The sequence below is a fragment of the Mytilus californianus genome, unplaced genomic scaffold, assembly GCF_021869535.1.
Source record: "Mytilus californianus isolate M0D057914Y unplaced genomic scaffold, xbMytCali1.0.p SCAF_6, whole genome shotgun sequence".
NCBI classification, from domain to species: Eukaryota; Metazoa; Mollusca; class Bivalvia; order Mytilida; family Mytilidae; genus Mytilus; species Mytilus californianus.
The window spans coordinates 76,505,249-76,518,085 of record NW_026262712.1 but is presented as its reverse complement, the minus strand read 5'-3'; the positions used below and the strand labels follow the sequence as shown (position 1 = coordinate 76,518,085).

Sequence of the window (12,837 nt, the reverse complement as noted above, 5' to 3'; positions counted from 1 at the left end):
AAGGTGCCACTAATCGATATTCAGTTTAAGTTACATAAATACATTTTGAATATAGTCATCTGTCTATGAGACCTAAACACCTTATATGTTTATCATAACTTTACATCAATTGTATCCAACTTTCGCAAGCTTTTTTAGCACGTAGAACAGTTTTTTTCTAAATATGAGCTACAGCCTATTAACCAAAAAGATATAGTTATGTAAAAGCGTCATATTTTACAACTTCAGATTAACATATTTTTGGTTATGGTTCATGCTCATATCAAAATAAAAACTTTTAAATGGTAGACCTTGTTTGTTTCTGTTAAAGAGGTGGGGCTGTATTCTGTATATGTTTCACTCACGGGTAAAAATCGGAAAGTTGTCGAAATTTATTGGATTATCTTATTTTTTTTCAATTTCATTTATGAAATAGTTATTATTCACTAAAATTGCTGTTGAAGGCCTTTATAAAACAATTTTGCATATCTTGTATATTTCAGTCAAATTTATGTCTTATTTCAATCCAGAGGTCTATATATTGTATAGATCATAGCTGTTATGTCTATTGTTTTTGAATAACATATTTTATTGCACACTATTGCTGTTAACAATTTACTTATTGTACAGCATTATACTAATTATCTCTGATATATTAGTTATAAGGTATCCAGGGAGAATATCTAATAAAAGCAAATTTATTTTACTACAAACCAGTAAAAGTCTGAAAAGACCTATATCTGTACTCGACTGTACTGATTTTTACTCGACCAGTCTGAATTTGTCTGTATTTTACTCGATATTACTCGACCCCAATCTTAACCATACTCAACTGCACTGATTTGTACTTGACCCTAAATTATCTTTGCCATTGAAAAACTATTACTCGACCAGTCTGAAACAGTCTTAACCCATTTTCGACCTGTACTCGACCAGTTTTCGACCTATCTTTTCAGTCTAAACCATACTCGACCAAAGGTCTGAACCAAACTCGACCAAAGTCTGAACAATACTCAACCAGTCTGAACCATTCTTTTACCAAATAACCTCAACTTTTTAAATATTAACTGTTTATATAACCATCTTTTTAACTGACATGACAACAGCCTAAATAAAGATATATTTACAGATTTTTACATGATCCTTATATGATTATCAGATTTATCAAATTGAGATAGTCAAATTATTTAATTTCAAAGTCTGAGTCTTGGTTAAAAACAAAGATTTTCTTTGACCTGAAAAACATACCTGTACTGAGGGTAATATTTAGTTTTTGACATTCTGATCTATTATGCCCAAAATAAATTCCCAAACTTTTGATTGGATTACTGCACCAGTTAATATTTTCATATTTTTCTTTACAGTGTTTTAATTTGTTAAGCCATATTCCTTCAGTTTTAGTTCTATTGAGTTTTAGACCAGAAAAGTTGCCAAATGTTCCAATTAGATTTAATGCCACTGTGATGTCTTGTCTAGATTTTAAAAACAGATTGATATCATCTGCTAGTTGACATATTTTTAGGGTAATAGTGCTGCAACCTAGCTTTATTTCTAATCCTTTTATATTTTTTTATTTTCTCTAATTTTAGTTGCCAATATTTCTACAGCAGGAACAAAGAGAAACGAACTGACTTTAAATAAAGCTAATACTAACAATGAACACTACCCAATCCTGGATATGGATATCTATATATCTTTAACGGAAAGCTTAATACTAGAATTTACCGTAAAAGAGATGATTTTTTTATTTCCTAATAATTTATTTTAGATGTAACACGTCTTCTGATTGGCTGAAAGTGTTTTGGCTATCAGCTTATAGACATAATTTTGTCATGTGACCGTGACGTCATAAACATTTTTATCATGATTTACTCATTTTTAGAATTAAATTATAAGAAATGACTGTAATATTTTTTCTGTCTATTCGAAATAACCTTAAAAATGTGGTGCACACTTTTAAAGTAGCGGGTTATTCAGTGTGCACCACATTTTTGATGTTATTTCTTCATAGACAGAAAAAATATTACAGTCATTCCTTAATTGTTAATTATCCATTTTTAGATGGTGACGTTCCCATCACATCATCTTATGGTGCTTATATATCTCAACATGTTCAATTCGCTCGTGTATGTAACAAGGTATTTGATTTAAACGAAAGAAATCTCTGTATTACTGAAAATTATTACCCTAGGGTTTTCGATATCACAAACTTGTCAAAACATTTACTAAATTTTATCATCGGTACAATGACATCATTAGTAAATATAAATCAGCGTGCAGATATTATACGTTCAGTTATTTCACAACCCATCTGTTATCGTAATATTGTATACAAAGCACAAAAATTTCGTCATTCACCTCAAAAGCTTACCAAACTGGCATTTACACAGACTCATTCAGAAGGGATATAGTTACGATACTGTTCTCAGGTCATTAAAGATGGCATTTTTTGGAATTAATATTGATTCACTCATAGGGTCTTTGCATCGGAAATAAACACATGTTTGTTATGTTTGTTGGAATGATACGGGTTATGTTCTTCTCGTATATTTTATGATGGTATGATACTAAACCCTTAGGGAGGATTTGTGCTTGATTTTCATATGATGAAGACATAATCTTTCAATCAGTTTAATTGTGGTCTGCAGCTTGCATGTCAGTAACTGCTAGTAGTCCTTTGTTAATTTATGTTGATCATTGTCATTTTGCTTAGCTTCTTTTGTTAGCGATTCTAACATCGGACTCGGACTTCTTTTAAACTGAATTTTACTGTGCGTATTGCTGTGTGTTTGTTTATTCCACATTCGCTAGAGGTATAGGCGGAGGGTTAAGATCTCACAAAACTTGTTTAACCCCAACGCATTTATGCGCCGGTCCCAAGTCAGGTCAGGAACCTCTGGCCTTTGTTGGTCTACTATGTTTTATAAATTTTGGTTCATTTATATGTTTTGAAGTTCAGTGTGACGCCCATTTTCGCTGAATTAGTATACATTATTGTTTAAGGGCTAGCTGAAGCTCGCCTCCGGGTGCGGGATTTTCTCGCTGTATTGAAGACTCATTGGTGGCCTTGGGCTGTTTTCTGCTCTTTGATCGGGTTGTTGTCTTTTTGATCGGGTTGTTGTTTCTTTGACGCATTCTCCGTTTTCATTCTCAATTTTAAGATAATGGACAGCCTTATTAAATTCCACGAAATGCTTTAAAACGACTTGAAACCCAGCCGTTATTAGTTATACATCCTTTAATGTCTGAATACAATAGATGAATCCATTTTAGAAAACGTTCTTTAAAACCAAATATCTTAAGTGTTTCAAACATAAAATTCCACTCAAGTGAGTCAAAAGCTTTGCTAAAGCCTAAAAATAAAACAGCTCCATCTATTAAAAAAATTTCTGAGAAGTCAATAATATCCTGTATATGTCTAATATTGAAACCAATGTAACTGTTTTTTATATATCTTTTTTGATCAAAGTGTACAAGTTTATGAATTAAAGGTTTGAGTCTTTGTGCCAATGCATATTCCAGAAGAATAACATCATAATTCAAAAGTGTTAAAGAAAAATAGTTGTCAAGCGACAAAGGGTCATTCTTTTTGTAAATTAAGGAGATAACACCTATTTTTTTATGTACTTGACAATACTTGTGTTTATAAAAGACCTACAAAAAAGACTATAGGGACGTTGTAACGGTTACTCACGTACATCTCATGAGGGCGAACTTAATGACGGACAGACAGCCTCTAACTTTAAAACTTAGTAAAAGCAAGAGACTTTTCAAATCGAATTGCTTTTAAGCCATCTGTAGCAACAAATGTTCGGTTATTTTTTACAGAAGTATTTCTGTAGAAGCAAAGAAGAACCCCTTCCTTCGCTTATACATCAAGTACTAGTATATAGTTTCCGTAAATAACCGAGACATAGTTTATCAACACAATGTTCTATTAAAACAAGGAAGCAATTATGGCTATATTTTGACGAAAACAACTATATCTTTTAAAAAGACGATACATTTTAGTCACGGCGGATTTGATATAATTTTATAGTTCTCATTTGCCCGACTTTTGCGCAATTTAATGATAAATTGTACCAATCTACTCTTTTATAAAATTCTATATCATTTTCTAAATGCTGATAACGAAGTTTCAAATAATAAGTAATAAGAAATCCACCACATTAAGTCGGCTCATTTTATTTTCACCAAACAGATAATTGAAGAAAAAACTCAAGGAGACTGCATGTAATTAACAGCTATCTATTTAATGATAATATTTCTACCCATGATTCCATAGTTGGAAAACGAGACTTGGGAGGACCTACTATAGCGCTTTCTGTGTGATCACCCACCTATATAGTACACCTTTCACACTTCCCCTACGTGTAGTAATGGACTTCTGATAATACTTATATGCAACATATAGAAAGTGACTGATACTAAAGATCATTAAAGTTATAGCCAAAATTGCCTGGAATACTATAGATGATCATCTTGTCTCGTAGTATCATGCGAGTCTCAAATTTAGAATTATGTTAAATAACTTCCCTCTTAGAATAAAACTTTAAAAAGAGTCTACCGCTGTGTCTCCATTATTACGTTAAAGCGTTATTTGGGAGTAAATTTTATAAAACTAGCTTCGGCAAAATCTGAATTTGGTATATTCCCTATAAAAACAAAGGTGTTATATGTTATCATTTATTTCGACCACTAACTGAAATGATTCCTTTCTTTTTCTTTATTAACTCGTAATCACGTCACATAGATAAAGTACTAAGAATATTACCCACTGAGTACCCTGTAGTTATCAGTGAAATCTCAAAGGCACGGCACTGGGTGTTATTCTCTACGATGTACATATACTCACCGACATCCATGCCATTTATGGCAATTATTATTTTACCCGTATATCATATTTCATACATGTATAGTAGCTTGAACATATTTTAAAACTTCTTGATAACTATATCGAATTTCAGAAATGGCGTTTATGCGGTAAATTTTGTCATCGACCAATATAAGTATTAGACACCGGTTACTTTGGAATCTACACAGATTTCATTTAGCTACATGTAATACAGTTCATGCACATGCTCAATTTATTTAATTATGTAAATTAAATTAAAAATAAACATTTGTACTTACAAATATCGCATAAGTCGTCTGGATATTATTGAATAAGATATAAGAAAAGGTAGGGTTACAGTGTAATTCCGGAATGTTTTTATATACTAGACCTATTTTCAAACAGTCATTTAATCTTTACCACCAATTAAGAATTGATGAAAATCTTACCAAATTATACATGCTTAAAATTGAATCAAAACTTCAATCTTAAAAATTTATCATTGCTCTTGGTTGCGTATTTAATATTTGGAAAAAAATGAATAAAAGTGACATTCATTACCAAAAAAAAAAAAAATTCTATTGGAAGTAAAGCGGTAAATTGTTTTTTTTTTTCAAATGTAATTGAATTTGGGTTGCTGTCTAATTATTGACCTAAATCCTACTCTCATTGTATTCATAATGATAATACAAAGCGTTACATTCAATTATCCTCATCAATAAAACTGACCGAAGTGAATTGTAGGAATTAATCCTTTTGGTATCCTACACTGAATATAATGATGATTATCAACATCAGGGAGTCATGACGTTCCATACATCACACCTTTAAACACACAGAATAAGAATGATCGGTGCGTTCGAAGGATATATCCACTTTACATTTTCTTCTTTTAAAAACAAAAAATGTTCAAAAGAATATATAATTGCATTACCTGTTCTCAGAGACACTCAAAATGTTAGAGAGTTGAAACACAATAGTGTTATGAAGTTTTAAATCTATAATACATGAACGCATGCTGATTAATCGATTTAAGTAATGACAGCTGTATACAAAATTGAACATTGTAAAAAAAACATCACTTGTTACAAAAATCAAATAAGTATGTCTTTCTACACGTTTAAAATCACTGTACATGAACATGTACATAATGTCTGTAATCACAGATGTTGTACGACAATTTGGATTATGTTTAAAATTACGGACTTGATTGTCCACCTGCTATGCAATGTAGGGTCCCAAAAGGATTAATTCCTACAATTCACATCGGTCAGTTTAAGGATAATCGCATGTAACGCTTTGTATTATCAGTATGAATACAATGAGAGTTGGATTCAGGTCAATAAGACAGCAATCCAAATTCAATTATATTTGAAAAAAAAAACAATTTCCCGCTTTACCTCCAATAGAATTTTTTTTTTTTTTGGTAATGAATGTCACTTTTATTCATTTTTTCCAAATATTAAATACGCAACAAAGAGCAATGATAAATTTTTAAGATTGAAGTTTTGATCCAATTTTAAGCATTTATAATTTGGTAAGATTTTCATCAATTCTTAATTGGTGGTAAAGATTAAATGACTGTTTGAAAATAGGTCTAGTATATAAAAACATTCCGGAATTACACTGTAACCCTACCTTTTCTAACATCTTATTCAATAATATCCAGATGACTTATGCGATATTTGTAAGTATTATCAGAAGTCCATTACTACATGTAGGCGAAGCGTGAAAGCTGTACATTGTACTATATAGCTGGGCGATCACACTGAAAGCGCTATAGGTGGTCCTCCCAAATCTCGTTTTCCAACTAAAAAATCATTGTTAGAAATATTATCATTAAACAGATAGCTGTTAATTATCAGTTTGTTGAAAATAAAGTGAGCCGATGGATTTCGTATTGCTAATTATTTGAAACTCTTTTATCAACATTTAGAAAATGATATAAGATTTTATAAATTAATACATTGGTTCCATTTATCATTAAATTACACAAACGCCTGGCAAATGAGAACTAAAATTATAACAAATCCGCCGTGACTAAAATGTATCGTCTTTTTAAAAGACATAGTTGTCTTTGTCAAAATATAGTCATAATTGCTTCCTTTTTTTAATAGAACGTTGTGTTGATGAATTATATCTCGGTTATTGACGGCATCAAGCTTAAGGGAGCTATATACCGTGATGTATAAGCGATAGAGGGAGTTCTTCTTTGCTTCTACAGAAATACCTTTGTAAAAAATAACCGAACATATGTTGCTACAGATGGCTTAAAACAATTCGAATTTGAAAAGTCTCTTGCATGTACTTTATTTTAAAGTAAGGGGCATACTTTACTCCTGTCTGTCCGTCATTACGTTTGCCCTTATGAGATGTACGTGAGTCACCGTTGCAACGTCCTTGTAGTCTGTTCTTTTTATGTCTAATTATAAACACAAGCATGAGAACACCTGCATATCATGCAGATTTATGTTTTGATTGATAGAGTGTTACCCGCTTTACGTTCAGTGGCAAACATTTCATCTAAGAGTTGTCGCAAGTGATATTCAAATCCTGTAATCGCGAGGTACTGGATTTAACGTCCCTCCTCCGACCTGAATTGGCTGCTAATTTTTACATCTCACGCTTAGGAAAGGGTTTCACTGTTGGAACCGGACATTTCTAGGGATTACCATATTCTATACCCAAGTCAACTCTTGAGATTGATTTAGCACTTAAACAAATAAAATGAAATTGTCCTACAGCTAGACTTTTTCATATCATTACGAAGTATACTTACATAAAGATTATATATAATTTATTACTTCCTAATAGTTTATTTGTGTACAAAGATCGTGATCGCAACTCTTCCAAAATTTCAACCTACATGTATAGACTTTTTATGTCAAACACACGTGTTGTGAACTGATTTTTTAACATGTATTTTAACGGATAAATGTTACAATATCGGATTAAAATGATAACCTTTGTCCATCCACACCATTATTCGAGGTAGTATTACCGCCGAGATCTTACTCAAGATTGAGCGAAATTGAGGAAAGGCATAACATTATTTTCTCCTCTTTTTATTTTCCAAATTGAGGGTACAATTTGTTATTTTGCTAAAAATGGTTATATCTGCAGACTGAATTTCCGTGCACAATTAACTCTGAAACTAAGCGTGAATTGTATTAAGAAGCAAGCTTTTTATTCTGACTATTTTTCTACGGTAATAATTGTAGTTTTTAAATTGATAAATACCAACATTTTTATTATTTAATATTAAAACCGACATAACTAATGACACAGCTAAAATATTGCATATAGGATCTGCCATTTATCAACACGTCGATGGTAAAACATTATTTTCAACTGTGTGCTAATTAAGTTATATGGTGTTTTGCATAAATTATCTCTACCCAGAAAGCATCGCAAAAAAATTGGTCATAGATTTTTGTTACTTTTAATAGAAATCTCGCTCAAATCCCGTTTCACAGTTGGAAGTACGGGGACATCGTGATCGCCTAAACCGTATAGCGGGTTGTACACTTCCCCTAGTAATGGACTTCTGGTATTATATTAAATGCAATATTTTCATGGTTGAAGCAACAGTAGAGTAAAGCGACTGGTTGTTCTAAAATGTTCAGATATAGCACACCTTATACAGTGGCGGATTCAAGGGGGGAGGGTGGGGATAGAGGGCGTAAGCCCCCTTTGATCGCCAAAAAATCATTATATCATGTTTTTTTTACGATTTATATGATTTTTCAGAGCATAAAATCGCCCAAAATGTTTTAAGTATATAATCCGTTTTATTGAATTACGCCCCCATTAAAACAATCATGGATCCGCCCCTGTCATAACTCATTGCTACCATTAAAGAAGGAAATCAAATATCAGTATTGTCATTTGAACAAGTTTAAATCTCTTTTCCGATAATAAAATTTTTATTTAAGTAGGTCAAATTTAACAGACTGTATGAAATACAAATAAGTTCTGATATTTCAATTATCTATATATATATCATCAGAAGTCCATTACTAGACGAAGTGTGCAACCCGCTATATAGTAAGGCGATCACGTTGTCCCCGTACTTCCAACTGTGATTGAAACGGGATTTGAGCGAGATTGCTAATAATAGTAACAAAAATCAATGGCCAATTTTTTTGCGATGCATTCTTGGTAGAGATAATTTATGCAAAACACCCTATTACTTAATTAGCACACTGTTGAAAATAATGTTTGACCATCGACGTGTTAATGAATAGCAGATCCTAGCATATTATATCAGTGTCATGAGTCATTATGATGGTTTTAATATTAAATGATAAATATGTTTGTATAATTTATCAATTTAAAAACTACAATTATAACCGTAGAAAAATTGTCAGACGAAATAAAAAGGCTCACTTCTAAATACAATAAACGTTTGGTTTTAGAATTATTTGTGAAAAAATTGCCATTAAAAAGTTGGCAAGGAAAAATTAGGTCGGAGAATTGTGTATCCATATACAGTACAAGTTACACTGAATTGGAATGAGTTTAATAGGAATAAACATTCTATTATATTTATTTTAAGAATATATGGTACGAATTACAAATTTCAAGAAATAATTTTTTTTAAAAGTTACACGGGAATTCAGCAGATATAACCATTTTTAGCAAAATTAACAAATTGTACCCTCAACTTTGAAAAAAAGGGAAATTTAATTGTATACCCTTTCTTCAATTTCGAATATCGAGTTCGATCCTGCGTAACTGAGATCTTGACGGTAATACTACCTCGGATGACGGTGTGGACGAACAAAGATAATCATTTAAGTCAGATATTGTTACATTTATCCGTTTAAATACATGTTAAAAATGCCGTTCACAACACGTGCGTTCGGCGTATAAATTTTATAGGTTAAAATTGTAGGACAAATTGCGATCACTATCTTTGTAAACAAATGAGTAATAAATATATATTCTTTATGTAAGTATACTTCATACAGAAATATGATGAAGTCTTACTTCAAAAACCTATAGCTGTAGTTTAAATTGTTCAAATAATAAATCAATCTCAAGGTTTAAGTTTGGCCGTTAAGAAATAAAGCAATCCCTGGAATTGTCCGGTTCTAACAGTAAAACCCTTTCTTACAAGTGTGGGATGTATACATTAATAGCAGCCGCGTCAGGTCGGATTAGGAACTTTCAATCCAGTACCTCGCGTATTCAGGATGAATGTTACGATCTCTGATGTTAAATATAACACTTGCGACAACTCTTTGATGGGATATGCATGATATATTTGCCACTGAACGTAAAAGTTAGCAACACACAATAAATCAAAATTTTCATCCGCATGATCTACAGATGTCTTCAGTCTTGTGAGTATAAAACAAAAAAAGGACTATTACACGTTGTAACACTGACTCACGTATACATCTTATGATGGCGAACGTAATGACGGATAGACAGGAGAATAGTATGTCTATTAATTTAAAATAGCTAAAAAACACGAAACTTTTGCAATTCGAAGAGTAAGCTATAAAGGGCCCCAAAAAAAAATTACTAGTGTAAAACCATTCAAACGGGAAAACCAACGGTCTAATCTATATAAAAAACGAGAAACGAGAAACACTTATGAACCACATCAACAAACGACAACTACTAAACATCAGATTCCTGACTTAGGACAGGTGCAAACAAATACATTTTTAGTCCGACATGGCAGATTTTATAGTTCTCATTTGCCTTTGCGCGATGAAAAATGGTACCAATGTATTCGTTTATAAAATTTTATATCATTTTCTAAATGTTGAATTAAAATGAAGTTAAATAACTTACAATGAGAAACCACCGCACTAAATCGGCTCACTTTATTTACAACAAACTGACAATTAATGAAACACTCAAGGAGACTAATTAACAGCTATTTGTTTGATGATAATATTTGTACTCATGATTCCATAGTTATAATACGAGTTTTGGGAGGACCACCTATGGGGCTTTCCACTGATAATGGGGACATCGTGATCGCCTTACTATATAGTACAGCTTGCACACTTCGTCTAGTAATGGACTTCTGATATCATGTATATAGTACAAGTATATATAAATTGTGCAGAATATAAATTAAATTGATTTATTTGAGGTTGACATAAAGGTAGACTTGCTTTCAATTCCAGTCTGTTTGTAGAGTACAAAATTTTTTTCCCTGTGTACTGAGTAACAAGACACTTCTGCACCAAGACATTTCAGCACCTTGTTTCAAAGACAATTTGGCACCGTTTCGACTTTGACTGGACTTGACACTCGAAAAACCTATGAGGATCTATTCCCGTTAGTATAATAGTGCCAGTAAAAATTTTAGAAAAAAAATAATAACTAAAAACGATTTAATAACACTGTAAAACAAGAGTTTTGATAGTGATATTAGAATCCTTACATATAATATGCAATACAAAATTTGTTTTTCGTTCATTATTTTGTACATAAATCAGGCCGTTAGTTTTCTCGTTTGAATTGTTTTACATTTGTCATTTCTGGGCCTTTTATAACTGACTATGCGGTATTAGTTTTGCTCATTGTTGAAGGCCGCACGGTGAACTATAGTTGTTAACGTCTATATCATTTAGTCTCTTGCGGAGAATTGTCTCATTGGCAATCATATCACATCTTCCTATTTTTAAAAATAAGCAGCGATTCCATATTTAACATACTTTACATTGTTGAGGGTTTTTTTAATGAAAAAAAGGTTATGTATATGTTTAAAAGGTACAGTTGACAATTTTTTTATCCCACATATATTTCACTTTTATACAAATATGATATATAGCCACTAATTACAGGCTCCTGACTTGGGACAGGCACATACAGAATGTGGCGGGTTTTTTTGGCGCCAAACCCCTACCCCTAACCTGGGACAGTGGTGTAAGAACATAAGAACAAACTATGCAAAACAATAAACGAAAAACAAATATGAGAAACAACAAAAAAAAGATAGCCACATATAGAATGTGGCGGGGTATAACTAGTTTGAAGGCGCCAACCCTCCCCTTACCTGGGACAGTGGTGTAACAGTACAACATGAAAACAAACTATAAAAAGTTTAAAAGGGCTTAACTCATCAGATCGATACAAAGCAGAAAGACATCTTACAAAAACGCTAACCGGACGTGGCAGGGTATTTATACATCCCTACAGCAAAAAAAAAAAAGGACACTAAGAACAGATCTGAGAGTACTCGCAGTTATTGACAGCTAGTTCAAAGCCATTAACAACTTAAAAAAAAAATCATGCATCTAAGACTACAATTTCAAATCAGTACATATCCAGCATCCAATGGATTTAGTGTAAAGACGTCATTAACAGTCAGAGAAAAACATGACCTTGTGCAATGCCAAGATACAGGTATCGACAGATTGTAGAGCCATGAATGTGTATATGTACAAATGTATGTAAAAGTAATATTTAGTTTGATTTTAATTAACTGATAACAAAATCAATATTAACACCACAAATAATATTCAAAGATCTAATTACAGTGTTGAATTGGTAACCTTTTAGAATAAGTTTAATTAAAGGATGGATAAGTTTACCCGGATCGTATCTAAATTTCCGGGCTCGGTAAACAACATCTCCGTAAAAATTAGGTGTGCTATTCCGTTGGAAATAAGTTTTCTACAGGTACAACCAAACTAACATCGTCCATGACCGAGAGTTGAAATCATTCCTCAGTAAAGGACCTAAATATCGCCCCCGTCATTTATTAATTGGAATGAGTGTAGTAACATCATCCACGACTCACTCCGTACTTACTGCACGAAATGGATAAAACGAGAAAAAGCTGACAAAAAATCCTTAGATTCTTTTTTTTAATTCAGTAATGAACATAGTTGATATTCGTATTAAGCATTTTAAAGAACATTTTACTCCTAACAACAACCATAATAGCCCTATTTCTCGTATCAAACATAAGCTAAAAGAACTCGTCAAGGAATTTGTTTTTGTACCGGCTGATAAGGCTGCCAATAATATCATTATTGTTTGACGTAAATTTT

At 32.1% G+C, this 12,837-nt stretch overlaps 1 protein-coding gene across 1 annotated transcript in view; it reads right to left on the bottom strand.

Annotated features, from left to right (window-relative positions):
• Positions 1 to 5,782, bottom strand: part of LOC127704815 (glycoprotein-N-acetylgalactosamine 3-beta-galactosyltransferase 1-B-like) — a 62,077-nt gene extending 56,295 nt beyond the window's left edge. The window contains exon 1 of the mRNA XM_052209039.1: positions 5,748 to 5,782. The gene's annotated coding sequence lies outside the window, so the exon portion shown is untranslated. The remainder of the gene's footprint in view (positions 1 to 5,747) is intronic.
• Between the last annotated feature and the right edge of the window lie 7,055 nt (positions 5,783 to 12,837).